Raw genomic sequence first — 22234 nt, 5'->3', positions numbered from 1 at the left:
TGACACTAATAAAGAAACTTAAACTTAAACTTAATTTAAATGAGAGATTAAACTGAAGTCCCATCTGTACATTCAGGTAAACTTAAAAGATGCTGCAGCATCATTTCAAAGAGTAGGATGTTTCTGCCAGTACACTGGTCAATATTTATCCCTCAACCAACTGACTGGATATTTATTGCATTGTTGTTTGTAGGATCTCTGTGCAAGTCTTTAACCACGCTTCGTACATTGCAACAATGCCTACACCTTAGAAAAGTACTTAATTGTAAAACACTTTGCGATGTGAAAACCATGATATGTTTGCAAGATTTCCTTTTTTTATATTTCACTTGGAAGAGCCACTGATTCTGAGCAATGGGCGAAGAAGTTATAACCTTATTTGCGTTGGTGGGAAGGATCTTAAAATTTAACTCAAACCTTGGGCGTGCACAGAGGTTGTAATAAAGGACACGTTGACATTTTATATTTCCAAGTATCACTGGCTTTACAGACAACATGTCCTTAAAAATATTAACAGGCGTATTGAAATTTTAAGAAACAATATCTTTTCTGAGCCATTCGGCTCAGAAAACCCATCGCTGTTTACAGGCAAATGTATCCATTAAAATTTTACACACAGGATGGAGTAAGATAAAGCTCAGAGATCAAAATATTAGTAACTCCCACCCTTTGTATTTGGCAAATGTTGCAGAAATGGGGCTACAGTGAAACGTTACCAAGATTGGGACCAAACCTCTACTCAAACCTCTGCTACAAAACTGTCCCAGACATTCTGTCTGGGGCCTAACTGGGCCGCTTGTGATAGTGGATCTTGAACGAGTAGCTGCTACTTGCTAATCTGAGGCTGTTTCGAAGAAACATTGAAAATACAGGAAACGTTTTTTTGCTGTGGACCTCAGGGGAAAGATAGACTCAGTATCTATTTCGAGAATCATTCTCTGCTTTTTTCATGTTTGGAAATAAATTCATTGTAATTTCCAGGGGAACAATTATTTCTCTGTTATATTGTGGTTAATGTCTCCTTCGATGATTAAGAAATGCCTTTCTACTCTTTGGGGAAATTTGTGGGATCATGTTGGAGCCTCTGAGCTTTGACATGCGTACCATTCTTGCCAGGCTAGAGTTATCTAAAAGTGACTTAAATAAATAACTTGTTAAAAAAAGAAATAAATATTCATTTGCGCTCACAAGTGAGATATGATTTTTTTTTGAAGGGAAGTACAACATATGAAGGATTAAAACAGTGGGACTGTATTCCTGATCCAATGCTATATAAAGAGAAGTCGCTGGGAGAAAAAGAGTAGGAGTTGAAATGAGAGAGTGAGAGAGAAAGTGAGAGAAAAAGGGGGAGAGACAGAGAGCAAGAGAGAAAGAAAAACGAACAGAGATAGGGAATGAGAAAGACAGAAAGAAAGTGAAAGAGTAGAGAAGCAACAGAAGGGAAAGAAAGAGAGGGATAGAAAGAATGAAGGAAAAAAACTCGCATTTCTCGAACACCTGTCCTGACCCTCAGGCATCCAAAAGAGATACAGTCATTGAAATAATATTTGAAGTGCAGTCGCTGTTGTAAAGTAGGAAACAGGGCAGCCAATTTATGCACAGCAAGCTCCCACAAACAGCAATTCAATAAATGACTAGGCAACCTGGGAGTGTACGCATATAAATATTTGAAGACAGCAGGGCAAGCTGAGAAGGCAATTAAAAAAGCACATGGGATATTTGATTTTATGGTACATGCACAGAGTACAAAAGCAAAGAAATGGGCTTGAATTCTCTGGTTGCGCACACCCCGCGATCGCTGTCAGCAAGAACGGAAAATTTGGCACTCAGCCAAATCTCCATTCACAGCAGCGGGACTGGATAATCCCAGCCACGGGTGAGGTTAGAGAATTCCGGCTGTTATGTTAAAACTTTTATAAAACAATGGTTAGAGCTCAGCTGGAATATTGTATTTGATTTGCAATACCACTCTTCAGGAAAGATATTAATGAATTAGAAAGAGTAAGAAGTCTCACAACATCAGCTTAAAGTCCAACAGGTTTATTTGGAATCACGAGCTTTCGGAGCGCTGCTCCTTCATCAGGTGAGTGGAGAGGGGGGGGTTCACAAACACGGCATATATTAGCAGAGACACAATTGCAAGATAATGGTTGGAATGCGAGTCTTTACAGGTAATCAAGTGTTTACAGGTACAGACAGTGCGGGTGCAGAGAGGGAAAATCACAGGTTAAAGAGGTGTGAATTGTCTCAAGCCAGGACAGTTAGTAGGATTTTGCAAGCCCAGGCCAAATGGTGGGGGTAATATGTAGTGTGACATGAGCCCGGTTGAGGCTGTCCTCACACGTGCGGAAGTTGGCTATCAGACATCTTACTGTGCCCACCCTAGTCCAACGCCGGCATCCCCATATCATGATTTAGAAAGAGGATAATATAGGGCCAGGGATGAGGCACTTTTGGTTATGTGGAGAGATTAGAGAAATAAATGTTATTCTCTTCAGAGCAAAGATGGTTAAAAAAGAAAAAAATAATAGAGATGTTCAATATTGGCAGATTTTAATAGAGGAAATAAGGAAAAATTATTTCCAGTGTATGGAGGGTCCATATCGCAAGAGCATAAACTTAAAATAATTGGCAAAAGAACCAAAGGAGAGATGAAGAAAATACATTCCACAGCAAGTCATTATGATGTAGAATGTATTGCCTCAGAGGATGGTGGAAGCAAATTTAATCGCACTTTTCAAAAGGGATTGGAATAATTACTTGAAAAGGAAAAGCTTTGGTTTGTCAATAAAAGGAAATAGAGCAGAGAGCAAAGCAGGTTGCCAATTTGCTGCTGACAGCTTTGGGTTACCCCACCACACTCCCACCCATGCTGAATTCATATTCACCGTCCTATATGTAATTTGAGTCAGTGGCCGGAATTTTACCGCCACGGGAATCGGAGCGGGCGAGAGGCGGACAATGGGAAGGTCTGTTGACGTCGGCTGGGATTTTACGGTTACAGGACGAGCGAGGCCATAAAATCCCGTCCAGTGTCTTTCTTGCAACATCAGTGCTGATGTCAACTTTCATCTCTGAGTGACAAGGTCCTAGGTTGAAGCCCACTATAAAGCAGGAGGTCTCGGCTGGCAGTCCATGGGAGTTTGTACTTTCAGAACTGCTGACCACTTGTGCCAGAATTTTGCAAGTGGGGCCCTAACAACTGATGAAAAACCCTGATTGACTTTTTTAAGGAACCTGTTTCAGAGGAGTGGCAGGCTGTACTCCAATTTTATAGTCATGCCCAAATAATGCATCAAACAGGCTTGGATGTTGCTTGGATTTAAAAGAACCTTCAATATGTTGATCTTTTATCCTTCCATTACGATGGCAGGAGATCCTGGAGATGCACATTAAAGGCAATGCGAGGAGATAGCTTTGGGGGCCAATGCCTGGAATTTGCATCTCACGGGGAGTTCTTCACAGGCTGACTTGTCAAAAAGGGAAGATAAAAGCAAGATACTGTGGATGTTGGAGATCTGAAATCAAAACAGAAAGTGCTGGAAAAACTCAGCAGGTCTGACAGAATCTGTGGAGATAGAAACAGTTAACAAGCCCAATATGACCCTCCCGTTGTTCCCAAGCTGGATTTTAAGGAAGTGGGTTCCCTTTCCATCCCAATATAGGGAATTGTTGACAAGTGGTGTCCACAGAGTGATGTGTGTGCAATCAGTGGTACCCCACACCATGGGGGAGTACGCAAGCCTCGCAAAGCCACATATTCACTCCACCTGCTTGTCTCTGTCAAAAGATCATGAAAAGTATCCAGCTGTCTTTGAATAGGGAGTTGTTAATGACCTTCCTTACTCGACAGTGGATGGAAAATGCTGTTGCAAAAATCTTCAGCTTAAGCCTGGAAGAAGCCAGATATATAAACCTTCATAGTTAACACATTCACAACCACTGGCAAATGGTCCCCCCCCCCACTGCTCTGAGCTTACAGTTCTAGTCACAGCAGATGGCAGATTTCGGTGAGGACATTCTTATTGACCCTAGACATCTCACACATTAGCTGGAATTTCTCACGAAAGTGGTGGCCCTACCCATGGCTGGAAAGTCAGGGCCAAGCCTGCCTTTGCCGCTCTGGAATCTACAACCGGACTTAATGGTCATCAGGCTGTTGGCTGCCTGAGGTCATGGATTCTGCCCCCATGAGGTAAAATATATCAGATGACTGGCAGCTTCCAGTCCCAGCAGAGTCACTGGGAGCTGGGACTGAAACCAATCCCCCAGAAGGTGCCAAAGAGGAAGCTGGATACTGGGGTAAGTCTGAGTGGCTTCGCTGGAGACAGTCCCCCAGGATGGGGATTGGATGGCTACAATCAGCAGGCCATAGAGGGATAAGCTGGGAGGCCATTATGGGTGGTCAGGGCCTTGGTTGAGCGCAGGGAGCTCAAACAGGAGGAACACTCTGAGGCCACAGGCAGGCCACCAGTATTCACCTGGCAGTCTTACCATGTGAAGTAAGCACCATCTGATTGACATTATAATCTTCCAGACCTGCATATTTCTGGTTGACATTCATTGCACGCACACCAACACTGGCACCAGCATGGTGTCCGGCACAATTCAACCTGTAAGCTTGTATGTATCATTGATGCTATTTTGTAGTTCCATGTGCAGTCTTAGTTCCCACAAAACAGGTGCAAAGTTTTCTCACCCATATGAAGAACAAATAAGGTGAATAATCGGTGAACCTTTTATGGTGGTATTGTTTGAGGAATGTGGTCAGAGCATCAAGAGAATGGCTCTGCTCTTTTATTAGTATCATGGAATCTTTTACATCCACTTTACCAGGCCCAAGTGCCTCAATTTAAAATTGCATCCAAAAGACCCCACATCCAACAACACCGCACTCCCTCAGTACTGCACTGGCTCAGGACTATGCTCAGGTTTGAATCCACTATCTTTTGATTCATCGGGCAAAATTGTTCCACTGAGTTAGGCTGACAATAATAGACCCGAAAAACAGTCGAATTGGACTCAATTGTCAATACTAGTGTTCAAAACTGCAGCACCATCCCACAAACCTCCTACTCCAATTCCTTCTTCCTTCTTCTTATCCTACTCTGGTATCTCTCCATTCCCATCTTACTCATGTTGGTACTCCCCTTCAAACACATCAATGCTACCTGCTCTGCTCCAGCCATTTAATGTGACTGCAAGTTCCACATTCTCACCATCCTCTGTGTAATGGGATTCTTCCATAGAATATCATAGAATCCCTACTGTGCAGAAGGAGGCCATTTGGCCCATCAAGTCTGTGCTAACCATAATCCCACCCAGACCCTATTCCTGTAACCCCACATATTTATCCTACTAATCCCCCTAAATTCTTTATTTTCTCTGCTAGTAGCCACTGTATATTGATGTCCACGTTGTTCTGTTCTCACCCGGAAATGGTATCCTTCCCTATCATCTACCCTATTCAAATCCTTCTTAATTACAAAGGCCTCAATCAGATTTCCCCATTAAGCAACTAGTCTTCAAATGAAGCTGTTCAAAACCATTGCAAGGAAGAGACCATCAAAATGTCTATGAAGCTTTCTGGAATGCTTTCTTGGAATCTTATTTTCGAAACACTATCTGGTACTTGCCGAGGTTTGACTTGAGAAGTCACTTCTAATCCTTACAATTAGCTGCAAAAAAATCTGCAATATATTACCGCTGTTTGTGTAAAGGAAATGAAGCATGTAGCCCTTAATGGACACCAAGCTTATATTGGCTATCCAATTTTAATGCTCGCGACTAAGTAAATCATAAGTATTTGGATGGCTATCAAGAAATAAAAACATTTTTGCATAGCGTCACATAACTCTTTGCACAGTACAGTGGGTTATGGCTCCAACATATGTTTACCAGATTGATATCAAGTTAAAAAATAACTTTTAATTGATTGAAATAACAGTTTATATTATTTATATAGGAATGGAGATCAGGAAGCTAAGAGTTGTGGTCAGCAAGACAAATAGCTTTCATGCGAAAATGCTGTCTTTTGTAACATTTGGACTATTTTCACCACTGCAAGACAAACAGAGAAAATATGTCTGTGTATTTTCATGAATCAACTTGACTTTCAAGCTAACCTTCATCTTCCTGAATTTAATTTATATGTAGATTAATCTCTTAACCCTTAGACTGATAGCAGCTCCAGGGAGTACCAGGGCTGACCATTCTTGACTCATGTTCGGAGGTCATGCTCTGTGATGTTGAAATAAATCCTAATATTAATAGATTTGATCCTGAAATATTTATCTAAACAATTGATGTAAACACACAGGAGTCATTTTCAGTATAAAATGTAAACACTTGAATTGCCATGTCCTCCAATCCCATGCCCATCTATTCCTTTTTCCTTAAAATAATTTGCCCTCCTCTCCCTTGCCAGCCACTCTCTTGCCTTCTATTCTGATGCCTTTATTCTTTTGCCCTGCCAACCCCATTTATCTGTATTCTCTCTCCTAATTTAATTCATGCATGCTATTGCACATATTCTAAAACATTTTCTTTCTTTTAAAAAAAGTATTCTTAACAGTTTCATTTATTTTGTTCTCTTCCTCTTGACTCCATCATGGAATCATAGAATCCCTACAGTGCAGAAGGAAGCCATTTGGCTCATCGAGTCTGCACTAACCACAATCCCACCCTATCCCCATAACCCCACATATTTACCCAGCTGGTTTCCCTGATACTAAGGTCATTTTTAGCACGGCCAATCAACCTAACCTGCACATCTTTGGGCTGTGGGAGGAAACCGGAGCATCCGGAGGAAACCCACACAGACATGGGGAGAATGTGCAAACTCCACACAGACAGTGACCCAAGCCTGGAATTGAACCCGGGTCCCTGGTGCTGTGAGGCAGCAGTGCTAACCACCGTGCCACCCCAGTTGCCAGTTTTGGATTCAGGACACTCATTCAAAGTGATAACCCTCTAGTTGGCTTTCAAGGGCATACCTTCCAGTCAATCGAGCCTGGAAGTGTAAAGATCGACAGGATTGTGCCATAGGCATGACAAAGTGGCATTATTGCATCTCATTATCCATTTAAATGAGAAATTATGTTTGCCTATAGTTCCAATTGTCCTGACATCCCAGACTTGTTAAATGAAAAGGAAGACTTTAATTTATATAGCACCTTTCACAATCTCAGGACATCCTAAAGTGCTTTAACAGCTGATAACGTTTTGAGGTATAGGGTGGAATTTTCCCATCCTGCCCGCCACGGGAATGGCAGTGGGCGGGACAGGACCACGCAAAGGCCCGCTGACCTCAGGCGTGATTTTCCGGTCTTGGGGCGAGCGCGGCTGGAAAATCCTGGCCACTAGTCTTTGCTGTAATTTAGGAAATGCAGCAGCCAATTAGCGCACCTGAAGTTCCCACAAAGATAATGTGACCATGACCAGATAATCTACCTTTGTGATGCTGATTGAGGGATAAATATTGATCATTTAGTGGGAATTTAATGAATATCAGTAATAAAATGTGATGTGCTGAAATGGTATACTCAGTTATCAATGTACGTAGTTTATAATCTATATCACAATTTTTACATATATGCTTTGAGCAGAATTTTACGCTCCTGTTGCGGTGGGTGTGGGGCTGCAAAATACAGCGTGTCATCCAAAACTCCATTGAATTTGGCGGAAGATCCCACTAGTGGGAGGGAGTATAAAATTCCGTCTCATATGTATGTTGAATGACACTATAAGGTCCAATCGAATTCTCAGAACATAATAGGTTAAACTTTGTTTCTGATATCCCAAACTCACTTTTAATCATAGAATCTATAGTGCAGAAGGAGGCCATTTGGCCCATCAAGTCTGAACCAACAATGATCCCACCCAGGCCCTATCCCCATAACTCCACATATTTACCCTCCTAATCCCTGTGACACTAAGGGGCAATTTAGCATGGCCAATCAAACTAACCTACACAACTTTGGAGTGTGGGAGGAAACCGGAGCACCCGGAGGAAACCCATGCAAACACGGAGAATGTGCAAACTCCACACAGACAGTCACCCAAGGTCAGAATTGAACCTGTCCCTGGCGCTGTGAGGCAGCAGTGCTAACCACCGTGCCATTGTGAAGCCCTGCACTCTATACCATTTAAACAACGTGACATATACGCCAACACATAACCTTGTAAACTTGTCCAATGTGGTCTTTGTATTTGATTGCAATGACCTTCAATAAATCAATCGGAAGCAATCGAAAGATAAATCATGTGGCTTCACAACATGGGTGAACAGCATGATAGTGAAGTCTTACCTATTGTATAGCGTTTTGGGTTGTGTGTGCTTTTTTTTAACCAAGGAGTGTAACCTGCAAAGGGGTCTTTTGTGCTTGTGAAAGTTGAATCTTGGGTCAAAAGCCACTCTCTGTAACCTTAGACTGGAATTCCAGACGCTAAAGTCAGGACTAGTAGTAAGTCTCAGTTCATCAATTTCATGAGCTTGGGATATCTGCACTAGGTATATGGCCTGCCTCACAAGCCAATGTGGCATTAATGGAGAACAAATTGAGACATATCCTCTGTATAATTGGTTCCAGAATCATGGAGATTTAACGAGAAGGAGTGCTTAGTGGACCATACAAGACCGTTTCATGGTCCACTAACTGAGTGTTTATAAATACTGAACTTCATACGGCAGAGCTGATAATGTGTAGACATACAGCAATAAAGTAAGATTTTAATGACACCTCACAAGGAGTGTTTTTCGAATGTGTTTTCAATAGGTCTGAAAGTATTGAATGTCCTTCAGCAAAAATAAGAGCGGTTAACCTGCTTAATACCATAATTTAAAAAATGAAACAACAACAACCGATACATAAATGTTTATCATGCCTTTTAGCGCAAAAGAAGTCATTTCACTTTGTACTGCGTGGATATTCCACATGAGAAATTCAAATAAATGCATAATTTTTTGTTTATGAATTCATATCTTCTATACTTTCCTTGAGTTGTGAAATGTATGATCGCTGGATGCGCTTGTGATCTGTGGCTGATTGAAACTTATGATTCTTTTTGATGATTCCCAGCTGCCTCTTTCACCACTCTAAATTTATCAAGCTTATGATTTACTACTCCTGAGTTACTTCCCTCATTGTGTACCTTAAATATGTTACCCTTCGCACAGAGAATTCCCTGTAAACACATTGGAAAGGTTTCCTGTGACTTTTATTTCTGGTGAAATGGTAATGGCACCCTTAATGGCATGTGCCTATGTACGCTCTATACTCGAGAGCTTTTATTTAGGCTGTCCTCCAGTACATTACTGAGGGAGTGCCGCGCTGTCAGAGATGCTGTCTTTTGGATGAGATGTTAAACCGAGGCTTCATCCGCTTTCTCAGGTGGACATGATGTGGAGATGCCGACGTTGGACTGGGGTGGGCACAGTAAGAAGTCTCACAAACCAGGTTAAAGTCTAACAGGGGTTTATTTGGAATCATGAGCTTTCGGAGCGCTGCTCCTTCATCAGACACACCCTCTGTACCCTAGCTAATTAATTCAACATCGTCATACACTTGCTATTCGTTCTTATCTGAAAAGACAACCAGATCTCTTTTTTCTATTTAGCTATTGAAGTTCCTATTGGGAAAATTCAGCTAGTGCTTTACAGCAATCTAAAGATGGCTAGGGTCTTCCAGCCCCGTCGGGGTGGGGTCCACCGCTGTGGGAGATATGGCGATCCAGCCAAAGTTCCATTGACTTTCAGTGGAACCGGATGATCCCGACAGCAGACAGGGCCGGAAAATCCCACCCTCGAACAAAGAAGAACAAAGAACAAAGAAAATTGCAGCACAGGAACAGGCCCTTCGGTCCTCCAAGCCTGCACCGACCATGCTGCCCTTAACTAAAACCCCCTACCCTTCCGGGGACCATATCCCTCTATTCCCATCCTATTCATGTATTTGTCAAGACGTCCTTTAAAAGTCACTACCGTATCCGCTTCCACTACCTCCCCCGGCAACGAGTTCCAGGCACCCACCACCCTCTGTGTGAAAAATCTGCCTCGTACATCTCCTAAATAATGAAAATTAAATTACAGCCTTTCGCAGTCTAGCAAACAGGCAGCTACATTAATTATCACTCCTGGATAGATGTACTGCACTATTTAATGCAGCAAATTAAGATAACACACTGCACTCTATGGCTTTACTACATTCAGTAGATACATTGGGCCAGATTTTGCAGTCAACAGTCAAAGAATGCAGTCCACAAAGAGGTAATGATCCCTCTAGAGTGGAGTTTTCCTTTACCAACCACCTGGCACCAAGTCACATGGATCTCCAGGAAGCAGGCAATCACATTGAAGTATCCTCACAGATAGCAAAACGGGAAGTGAACATCTTGCTTGGCCATTTTACAGTAAACCAAATCAAATAATATAAAATTCCTTTGTCAGAGCCACTGCAGATATTTAACAGCTGTTATGAACTTAGTATGCTGTTAAAACCCAGTCGCACCTCATTCAAAAAGGTATACCTTTTTGAGGGTTTTTGTATTGACAATAAGGGCAGTATTTAATGCAGGCAACAGGATTCCCATTTGTTGGTTCAAGATCCAATGAGACCCAATGTCAAGTCTTTGTAGGAAGACTCACCATATTAAGCATCAAGTGGACAGAAACAGGCCCTCCCTGGACTGACTCCAGGGGTCTTGAAAAATCATGGGCAAAAAGGGATCATTCAAATTCCTTTTGAAATCATTCATCAATGCTGCTTCCACCACCCTTGTAGGCCAGATCATTACCACTTGTTGCATAAAAAAGCTCTTCCTCACATCTCTTGCCCAAAACCTTTAATCTGTGTCCCCTAGTCCTTGTAGCATCAGCTAATTGGAACAGCTTTTACATAGGAATAGGATTAGGCCATTCAAGCCTGTTCTACCATTTGATAAGATCTGGTTGTGGTCTCAACACCTCCTTCCTGACTGCTCTCCCCCACCTAGTGAGATTTACAAGGCTAGTGCTCAATGTAGTGGATACTTAAATGCCCTCTGAGGTGGTCTAGCAAGTAACTCAGTTCAAGGGCAATTAAGTATGGGCAATAAGTGCCTGCCTTGCAAGTTTCACCCACATCCCATGAATGAATTTAAAAAAAGAACTATGGAGCAACTTATGAAACTTTTCTTTGTCCACCTTAATTAAACCTGTCATGAACTTGTACATCTCTATTTTATCTTCCCGCGATCACTTTTACTCCAGGGAGAGTAATTTCAGATGATCCAGCCTAACCTTGTGGTTAAAATCCCTCATCCCTGGAATAATTCTGGTAAATCACCCCTTCATCCTCTCAAGGGCCCTCACATCCTTCGTAAAGTGTGGTAATGAGAACTGGATGTAATACTCTAGCTATGGCCTAACCAAGCTTCATAAAGGTTTAGCATACCTTCCTTGCTTTTGTAATCAATACCTCTATTGATGGAGCCCAAATCCCATATGCTTTGCTGACTGCTCTCTTAAAGATTTGTGTGCTTGAAGCCCTAGGTCTCCCTATCCCTGTAGATGTTTTAGAACTGTGCCATTAGTCTCTCCCTATCCCTTCTGCCAAAGTGCATCACCTCATATTTCTCAGTATTAAATTCCATTGTCTACCTATTCTCACCTATCTATGCTGTGTTGCAATCCATTAACATTATACTCACTGTTTGCCAAACCTCCAAGTTGGAATCATTGGTAAAATTTGAAATTTTACTTTGTATTCGAATATCTGATTATTTAAAAAAAATATTTAATGCAATGTGGGCATTGCTGCCTAGGCCAGCATTTATTGCCCATCCCTAATTGCCCTTGAAAAGGGGATGGTGAGCCGCCTTTTGGAAATGCTGTAGTGTAGATACACCCATAGTGCTGTTAGGAAAGGAGTTCCAGGATTTTGACCCAGTGACATATTTCCAAGTCAGGATAGTGAGTGACTTGAAGGGGAACTTGCAGGTGGTGGTGGTGTTCCTATGCATCTGCTGCCTTGTCCTTCTAGGTAGTAGAGGGCATGGGTTTGGAAGGCGCTGTCGAAGGAGCTTTGGTGAGTTTCTGCAGTGCATCTCATGGATGGTACAGTAACTGTTGCCACTGTGTCGGTGGTAGAAGGAATGAATGTTGAAGACCATAAGACCATAAGACATAGGAGCGGAAGTAAGGCCATTCGGCCCATCGAGTCCACTCCACCATTCAATCATGGTTGATTTCAACTCCATTTACCCGCTCTCTCCCCATAGCCCTTAATTCCTCGAGAAGGTGGTGGATGGGGTGGCAATCAAGCAGGGCTGCTTTGTCCTGGATATTATCAAGTGTTTCTTTAGTGTTGTTGAAGCTGCACTCATCCAGGCAAGTGGAGAATATTACATCACACATCTGACTTGTACCTTGTAGATGGTGGACAGGTTTTGGGGTGTCCGGCGGAGGGCTGGATTATGACATGCTGAGACCCTAAGCTATGTCAAACTTTGGGGGCTCCATATAATAAAAATAATTATTCTCACAGAAAGGGCACTGAAAATGCAAATATGAAAGCTTTACTTTTGCATATAAAGACAAAGGCACAAAGAAAAATTGTCATCTAATTAAATCACGTCTTAGCAATATACCTGTTTGCATTATGTAATAATTTCACATTAAAATACATTTATGATTTCTTAATTACTACGTTTGAAAATGTTTTATCAGCACCAACAGTAAAACAGCTACACAAATCAGCAGCTTACTAAATGGAAGCAGTAATACAACCTGCAGTCTGACTGTTTGCATATCACATGAAGGTAACAGTTTAAAATATTTTCTTTTGTGATTTTTGGATAGGAAGGTCATTGATGTGCTCAAGTGATTTGCTGTGAAGATTATCACTTTCATAGCACGTAATGCTGAGTGCAGACAGGTTTACATTCAACATCGTTATCCGCAGTTCATTCTTGATGTTTTTCAGTGGGGAAAGTGATTTTTCCCCAGCTGCAGTTTGTTACCATTAGGTTCAGAGAGAGCAGCAATGTTCTTTCTATATTAGGGAATGCAGACTGAATCTTATCTTGAATAATAAGAACATAAGAACAAGGAGCAGGAGTAGGCCATCTGGCCCCTCGAGCCTGCTCCGCCATTCAATAAGATCATGGCTGATCTTTTCATGGACTCAGCTCCACTTACCCGCCTGTTCACCATAACCCTTAATTCCTTTACTGTTCAAAAATGTATCTATCCTTGCCTTAAAAACATTCAATGAGATAGCCTCAACTGCTTCACTGGGCAGGGAATTCCACAGATTCACAACCCTTTGTGTGAAGAAGTTCCTCCTCCACTCAGTCCTAAATCTGCTTCCCCTTATTTTGAGGATATGCCCCCTAGTTCTAGTTTCACCCGCCAGTGGAAACCACTTCCCTGCTTCTATCTTATCTATTCCCTTCATAATCTTATAAGTCAAATGTTGGCTTGATACCAAGGGCGGTCACTGTCACCTCGCTTCTTGAGATCAGCTTGTTTGAACCAAGGCTGTATTGAAGTCAGGAACAGAATATCCTTGGTGGAATTCATGCTGACCGTCAGTGAGCAGTTTATTTCTGAGTAAGAGCCACTTGATAGGACTGTCGATGATCCCTTCCATCACTTTGCTGATGATTGAGAGTAGACTGATGGCTGGGTTTGAATTGTTCTACTTTTTGTGTACAGGACATACCTCTACATTGCTGGATAGATGCCAATGTTACAGCTCTGCTGGAACAGCTTGGCTAGGGGTGTGTGACAAATTCTGGAGGACAAATCTTCAGTACAATTGCTAGATTATTGTCAGGCCCATAGCCATTGCAGAATCCAGTGCCTTCAGCTACCTTTGTATTATGAAGAGTGAATTGGATTGGCTGAAAACTGACATTTGTGATGCTGGGAGTCTCAGGGAGAGGCTGAGATGGATCATCCACTCAGCACTTCATAGAAACATAGAAACTAGAAGTAGGAGGAGGCCATTCGGTCCTTCAGGCCTGCTCCACCATTAGTTTTGACCATGGCTGATCATCGCATTCCTGATCCCCCCACATCCCTTGATTCCTTTAATAGAAATTCTGGTTTAAGATGGTTGCAAATGCTTCAACTTTCTATTTTGTGCTGACGTACAGGACTCCTCCATCATTGAGAATGGGGCTATATTTGGGGCCTCACAATGGGGAGAATGCAGGATTAGGCTATTGAGTTGGACAATCAGCCATGATCATAATGAATGGCGGAGCAGGCTCGAAGGACCAAATGGCCTCCGCCTGCTCCTATCTTCTATGTTTCTATGTTCCCATTTGTTGTCCAATTGTCCATCGCCATTCACAATGGGATGTTGCAGGACTGAGATATGATCCATTTGGTTGTGGGAGCACTTAGCTGCGTTTAGCGCATGCAGCTTTTGCTGTTTAGCATGCATGTCATCCTCCCTTGTAACTTCACCAGTTTGACACAGTATGCTTGGTTCCCCTCCTGCTATGGCCCTCCCTGCACTCTCCATTGAACCAGGATTGCTCCCACAGCTTGATGGTTATGATAGAGTGGGGGATATGCCAGGCAATGAGGTTTCAGGTTATGGTTGTATACAACTCTGCTGCTGCTGATCACCCTCTGCACTTCAAGGATGCTAGTTTTGAGTTGCTAGACTTGTTCAAAAACGACCTCATTTAGCATGGTGGTAGTGCCAAACAACACAATTTTGATATATTTATATATATTTTAAAAAGCTGTGGGCCCAGTACTGACCCTTGATGAATATCATTGTCTACGGCCTCCCGTCTGAAAAAGAAGCATTTATCATGACTCACCATTTTCTATCCTTAAGCCAATTATTTTTTTATCCAAGCTGACACTAACCCTTCCGTTCCATGAGCCACAATTTTGTTAACCAGCCAATTTTCTGTGGTATTTTTTCAAAGATTTTCTTAAAACCCACATAGGCAACATTTCCCTCCATCAGCCTTCTCTGTTACTTCATTAAAAATTTCAATGAGATTAGTCAAGTATCATCTGTCTATTACAAATCTGTGCTGGTTCTCCTTAAATAACTGAAACCTCTCCAAGTGTCTGTTTAATTTTTTTCCTTGATTATTGTTTCTGAAACTTTACTCATCACTGATGTTAAACTGACTGGTCTGCAGTTACTAGGAATATCCTCGTATACTTTCTTGAATAAGGGCATCGCATTTTCCACTCTCCAATCCTCTGGCATCTCCCCCATATCTAGGAAAAACTGGAAGATTATGGCAAATCCTTCCTCTATCTCCACTCCCACATCTTATAGCAACATGCAATGCAATTAAGAACATTAAGCCATTAAAACCAGGAGACTTATCCAATCTAAGTGTAGCCGGCCTTTCTCATGCACCCTACCTCTCAGTTTTGACCCCACCCACCTCACCCCTATCATAGTGGCTTCTACCAATTTATTGTCAGCATCCTCTTCCTTGTTAGAAACTCATACAACGTACTCATCAATGTGAATTTTTAGGATGATGTGGAGATGCCGGCGTTGGACTGGGGTAAACACAGTAAGAAGTTTAACAACACCAGGTTAAAGTCCAACAGGTTTATTTGGTAGCAAAAGCCACACAAGCTTTCGGAGCTCTAAGCCCCTTCTTCAGGTGAGTGGGAATTCTGTTCACAAACAGAGCTTATAAAGACACAAACTCAATTTACATGAATAATGGTTGGAATGCGAATACTTACGACTAATCAACTCTTTAAGAAACAAAACAATGTGAGTGGAGAGAGCATCAAGACAGGCTAAAAAGATGTGTATTGTCTCCAGACAAGACAGCCAGTGAAACTCTGCAGGTCTAGGCAACTGTGGGAGTTACAAATAGTGTGACATGAACCCAATATCCCGGTTAAGGCCGTCCTCGTGTGTGCGGAACTTGGCTATCAGTTTCTGCTCAGCGACTCTGCGCTGTCGTGTGTCGTGAAGGCCGCCTTGGAGAACGCTTACCCGAATATCAGAGGCCGAATGCCCGTGACCGCTGAAGTGCTCCCCAACAGGAAGAGAACAGTCTTGCCTGGTGATTGTCGAGCGGTATTCATTCATCCGTTGTCGCAGCGTCTGCATAGTTTCCCCAATGTACCATGCCTCGGGACATCCTTTCTTGCAGCGTATCAGGTAGACAACGTTGGCCGAATTGCAAGAGTATGTACCGTGTACCTGGTGGATGGTGTTCTCACGTGAGATGATGGCATCTGTGTCGATGATCCAGCACGTCTTGCAGAGGTTGCTGTGGCAGGGTTGTGTGGTGTCATGGTCACTGTTCTCCTGAAGGCTGGGTAGTTTGCTGCGGACAATGGTCTGTTTGAGGTTGTGCGGTTGTTTGAAGGCAAGAAGTGGGGGTGTGGGGATGGCCTTGGCGAGATGTTCGTCTTCATCAATGACATGTTGAAGGCTCCGGAGGAGATGCCGTAGCTTCTCCGCTCCGGGGAAGTACTGGACAACGAAGGGTACTCTGTCCACTGTGTCCCGTGTTTGTCTTCTGAGGAGGTCGGTACGGTTTTTCGCTGTGGCGCGTTGGAACTGTTGATCAATGAGTCGAGCGCCATATCCTGTTCTTATGAGGGCATCTTTCAGCGTCTGGAGGTGTCTGTTGCGATCCCCTCATCCGAGCAGATCCTGTGTATACGGAGGGCTTGTCCGTAGGGGATGGCTTCTTTAATGTGTTTAGGGTGGAAGCTGGAGAAGTGGAGCATCATGAGTTTATCCGTGGGCTTGCGGTACAGTGAGGTGCTGAGGTGACCGTCCTTAATGGAGATGCGTGTGTCCAAGAATGCAACCGATTCCGGAGAGTAGTCTATGGTGAGTCTGATGGTGGGATGGAACTTGTTGATGTCATCATAGAGTTGTTTCAGTGATTGTTCACCATGAGTCCAAAGGAAGAAAATGTCATCGATGTATCTAGTGTATAGCATCGGTTGAAGGTCCCGTGCGGTGAAGAAGTCTTGTTCGAACCTGTGCATGAAGATGTTGGCATATTGAGGTGTGAATTTGGTCCCCATGGCTGTTCCGTGTGTCTGGATGAAGAACTGGTTGTTGAAGGTGAAGATATTGTGGTCCAGGATGAAGCGGATGAGATGTAAAATTGCATCTGGAAACTGGCAGTTGTTGGCGCTGAGCACTGAGGCCGTTGCAGCAATGCCATCGTCATGGGGGATGCTGGTGTAGAGTGCCGAGACATCCATTGTGACGAGGAGCGCTCCTGGTTCAACTGCTCCATGTGTGCCGAGTTTCTGTAGGAAGTCCGTCGTGTCGCGACAAAAGCTGGGGGTTCTTTGTACAATGGGTTTCAGGATGCCCTCGACATAGCCGGAGAGGTTCTCGCACAGGGTCCCATTGCCCGATACGATGGGACGGCCGGGTGTGTTTGCCTTGTGTATCTTCGGGAGGCAGTAGAGATCTCCAACGCGGGGAGTACGTGGGATGAGAGCACGGAGGGTGTTCTGAAGGTCCGGATCAAAGGTCTTGATCAGAGTGTTGAGTTGACGGGTGTGTTCTTTGGTCGGATCTGCAGGTAACTGTCTGTAGTGTTCCTCGTTGTTGAGTTGTCGGTACACTTCTTTGCAGTAATCCGTTCTGTTCAGTATGACGATGGCCCCTCCTTTGTCTGCTGGTTTGATGCCAATGTTGCGGTTGGTCTTGAGAGCGTGGATGGCATTACGTTGTGCTTGGGTGATGTTCGGGGCTGTCTTGTGAGTGCGGCTGATGAATTTGGTGTTGACGCACCTCCTGACGGCCTTCCGGAGGAGTCCAATTCTACTCTTTCCTCTTCGGATGCACTGCGGATCTCTCTGTCGGCTGTTCCGGTTCATTGGCTGTCTCATTGTGTTCGTTGTTGTCCTCTTGGGGTTTGTGGAAGAACTCCCTCAGCCTCAATTTTTAGGATGGCAGGGACTTGACTTGCCCGACTCTAGTTCTCCGCAAATAATTTACATTCAAATGAGCATTGATTGGCAGTAGACGGGGCTTCTGCCCTTCACTTAGGAGGAAATCCTGCATCAGAGATTGACCAGCAGCTGTCCAGTTCCTGCAGCAACAGCTGGAAGAAATGGAACAGTGGAACAGTGGCTCGAAGAAGAACTGCCTGAGACAAAGATCCAGGAATCAGAGACTCAGCTCAGTGTAGAGGGCAGGAGGGTAGGGAAGGCCGGAGGTGTTGGTGGTCACAGTAGGTGGGGAGTAATTGGGTTCTTGGGGATATAGGTGGGGAGGGAGCTCTGGAGGTGACTGAGCCTTAAGGGGAGGGGGCTTTTGATGGAGGCGTCAATTTCCCCCCTTCTCCCCAGAGATCCAACTTTATTTTCGTGTTTCCCCCACAGAGCTTTAATCCGCCTGCCAACCTAAAAATTGAGGGTGGGTGGCAAGTGACCCTTAAATGAGTGTTAATTAACCACTTAAGAGCCTCAATCAGGGCAGGGGCAAAGTTCCCATCTGAGGCCTTTCCCACCCCAGCGTACAGTCACTATGAGGTTGGGTTCAGTGGGAACCGAAAAGGAATCCCATCCCTGTAATTTCATGTCCCCACACACACCTCCCCCTACCCCCAGCCTAAAAACCTGCAGGAGGGGAGCGTAACATTCTGGCTATTAAGTATTTGAGTCCTGCCCTGTGCCTCTAAGCATATACCACCTTCATTGTACCTAATAAGACTCACTCCACCTCCTACTACCTGTTCACTATTTACATGCCGATAGAAGATTTTTATGTTCCCCTTTACGTTAACTGCCATCTCTTCTTATATTCCCTCTCTGCAGTCCAATTTTGCTCTTCACTTCCCCTCTCAATGTATTGTCTTTGATCTGGCTCTCGCTTGAAGAATTCACCCGAGATGCATCACATAGCTTCTTTGTTGATTTCTTCATATTCTCTATCTCCCTTGTTAGTCAAGGAGCTCTGGCTTTGTTTACTCTGCCTCTTGCCCTTGTTGAATTGTACCTAGCTTGTACCTGAAACATCTCTTCCTTAAAGATCACCCATTGTTCCATTACAGATTTTTCCGTCGATCTTTGACGCCATTTTATCCTGGCTCAATTCCCTCTCATCCCATTGAATTTAGGATAATTCCAATGTCAAAGCAAATCAGTAAATTTGGAATTTCATGTTCCTGGCTACACTGCGCACGGTGGCTTAGTGGTAAGCACTGCTGCCTCACAGCTGGGTCAGATTCCTGGCTTGGATCACTGTCTGTGTGGAGTTTGCACGTTCTCCCCGTGTCCGCGTGGGTTTTAGAATGCATAAGAATAAACCAGCTGATGTAGTATGTAGAATAGTCCAATCCATCATGCAAACCAGCCTCCCATCCATTGACTCTGTCTACTCTTCCGGCTGCCTTGGAAAAGCAGCCAGCACAATTAAGGACTCCACGCAGACCGGACACACTCTCCTCCACCTTCTCCTGTTGGGAAAAACATACAAAAGTCTGAGGTCAGGTACAAACCGACTCAAGAACAGCTTCTTCCCTGCTACCATCAGACTTTTGAATGGGCCTATCTAGCACTAAGTTGACCTTTCTCTACACCCTAGCTATGATTGTAACACTATATTCTGCACTGTCTCGTTTCCTTCTCTATGAATGGTATGCTTTGTCTGTTTAGCGCACAAGAAACAATACTTTTCACTGTATGCTAATACATGGGACAATAATAAATCAAATCAAATCAGAAACCATGCCTTCCCCACCTTGCAGTCCGCCACCTCTGAGGGCTTATCTTAGGGCCACTGCTGTGGAGGCAGGAGGAGGCAGGAGGACAAAAACTTGACCACCTGGTTGGGTGAGCTGCCTATGGAGGTATGACAGGTGTCAAAAGTTCACTGTGATCATGATGCCTGAGGACCAATTTCACGCCATCCTCAGGCTTTATTATTTCCCTGTTGAAATCATTCCCTGCATTATATACTTGCTGGCCTGCCGAAACACATTTCCAGGCTGGAATGTTTGCTTCAGAATTATCGAACCGTAGGGCGGAATTCTCCCGTCCTGCCCTCCACAGGAATCGTAACGGATGGGACACGGACCATGCAAATATTTATTAATCTTGGATGGGATCTTCCGGCCTTGAGGCGAGCGTGGCTGGAAAATCCCACCCATAGAGTTTTACTGCATAGAAGGAGACCATTCTGCCCATTGCGCCTGTACCAGCTCTTTAAAGGAACTATTCAATTAGTCCCACTGCACTGCACTGCACCTTTCAAATAGCCCTGAAAGTTTTGCCATGTTCTATATTCAATTCCATTTTAAAAGCTATTGAATATACTTCCACTACTTTTTTAGGCAATCAATTCTGCAACACTTCATTGATTTAAAAAAAATCCTCTCCCTCCCACCCCTTGGTCTTTTGCTAACTATGGGTAGAATTTTTCCATCCTGCCTGCCACGGGAGGGACAGTCCCAGGCAAAGGTCTGTTGACCTCGGGTGGGATTTTCTGGTCTTGGGGTGAGCACGGCTGGAAAATCCCGCCCTATATTAAATCTATGTCCCCTGGTCACCGGCCCTTTCACCATTTGAAATGGTTTCTCCTCATTCACGCTAACAAAACACTCGTGATTTTGCATAACTTTATCAAATCTCCCTTAACCTTTTCTGTTTGAAGGAGAACAGCCCCAGCTTCTTCTATCCCTCCACTACATTTACCGTACTTATCATTATTATCATAGAAATCATAGAAACCCTACAGTGCAGAAAGAGGCCATTCGGCCCATCGAGTCTGCACCGACCACAATCCCACCCAGGCCCTACCCCCATATCTACCCACTAATCCCTCTAACCTACACATCTCAGGACACTATGGGGCAATTTTAGCATGGCCAATCAACCTCACCCGCACATCTTTGGACTGTGGGAGGAAACCGGAGCACCCGGAGGAAACCCACGCAGACACGAGGAGAATGTGCAAACTCCACACAGACATTGACCCAAGCCAGGAATCGAACCCAGGTCCCTGGAGCTGTGAAGCAGCAGTGCTAACCACTGTGCTACCGTGCTGCCCAACCACTGTGCTACTGTGCCAACCGTATCAACTCTTCACGAAGTCACTGGAAGATTATCACAGCTCAAGAGGAAAGAAATCATCTATGTATTAGCTGTTCTTTGAGCTAAGCACAGTAGCATCCATTGAGAGTGCTTCTAGAAAAGTCAATTTTATCTTGCATGAAAGTAGCTTAAAAGACTCTCTTTTACCCTTTGACAGTTTCAGCATACATTCAGGTTTTTCTTTAAAAATATGTTGTCTAAATAAAGGAAGCAGCAACTTGACATGGCTCCCAATGGATTAAGTTGTATTCATTCATAGAAGAAATTGCTGGCTGCCGTTATTTCTTCTAAGGCCAAAGTAGGGTCATATTCACTATCCGTCTACTGTCTGTAGCCACACTGCTCTCTCAGGCTATTGGGTAAAAGAAAATCTATAAGGAGAATGTAAGTTTTGACAGATATCTGTTTTTTTGCCTGTTTTTACAGTTGTACTCTGAAGTCACAAAGGAAACAGCAAAGGGCCTGTTGAGAAATACATGCTTTAGGGAATTCCCTTTAGGGAATGACTAACTTAGCTGCTGAGAAGAGGTCAGAGTTCAAAGGAAGAGTCAAGGGATAAAGGGAAATACCTCTTCCCATTTGACTCATCCCTAACGATGAAAGAACAATATATAATGTTCCCATTTACCTTCGCAATGCTTTATTAATGTAACTTGAATTACGAAACCAATATTTGCAAAGAGTTTGTTGATGCTATTATTGGACTCACACAGTTCCATCCTACACAGATCATACATTTGTTGGATGTTTGATTGTTGTAATAGTAATATAACATGCATCAAGTGACCTTCATGTTGACATGTATTCACATAAGGCCCATTAGTTATTACTTGTGCTTAGACATGACTTAATTCAAGAGCCAGAAAAAATGAAATGCAAGAGGCGCTGTGGAGAGCTCAGTGACTTCGGAAGCGTGAGAGGTGATGTCTGGAGCCATGAGGGCCTAAAGAAAATTACACGGGTGGCAAATACACAACTCGTTCCCCTCATCTCTTAATAATCTTACTGACATGGGAAATAGCATTATATGATCATCTGAATTTGTTTTCCGTTTTGATAAGTTATTAACTGTGGCTCAGCAGGTAATACTCCTGGCTTTGAATCAGTAAACTGGAGCTTCCACTCCTAGCTCTGCACAAAATCCGAGCTGATTCTCCAGTGCAGTACGGAGGG

This window comes from Mustelus asterias, chromosome 9 (genome assembly GCF_964213995.1).
Source record: "Mustelus asterias chromosome 9, sMusAst1.hap1.1, whole genome shotgun sequence".
Taxonomy (NCBI): Eukaryota; Metazoa; Chordata; class Chondrichthyes; order Carcharhiniformes; family Triakidae; genus Mustelus; species Mustelus asterias.
Note: the sequence above shows the minus strand (reverse complement) of the source record.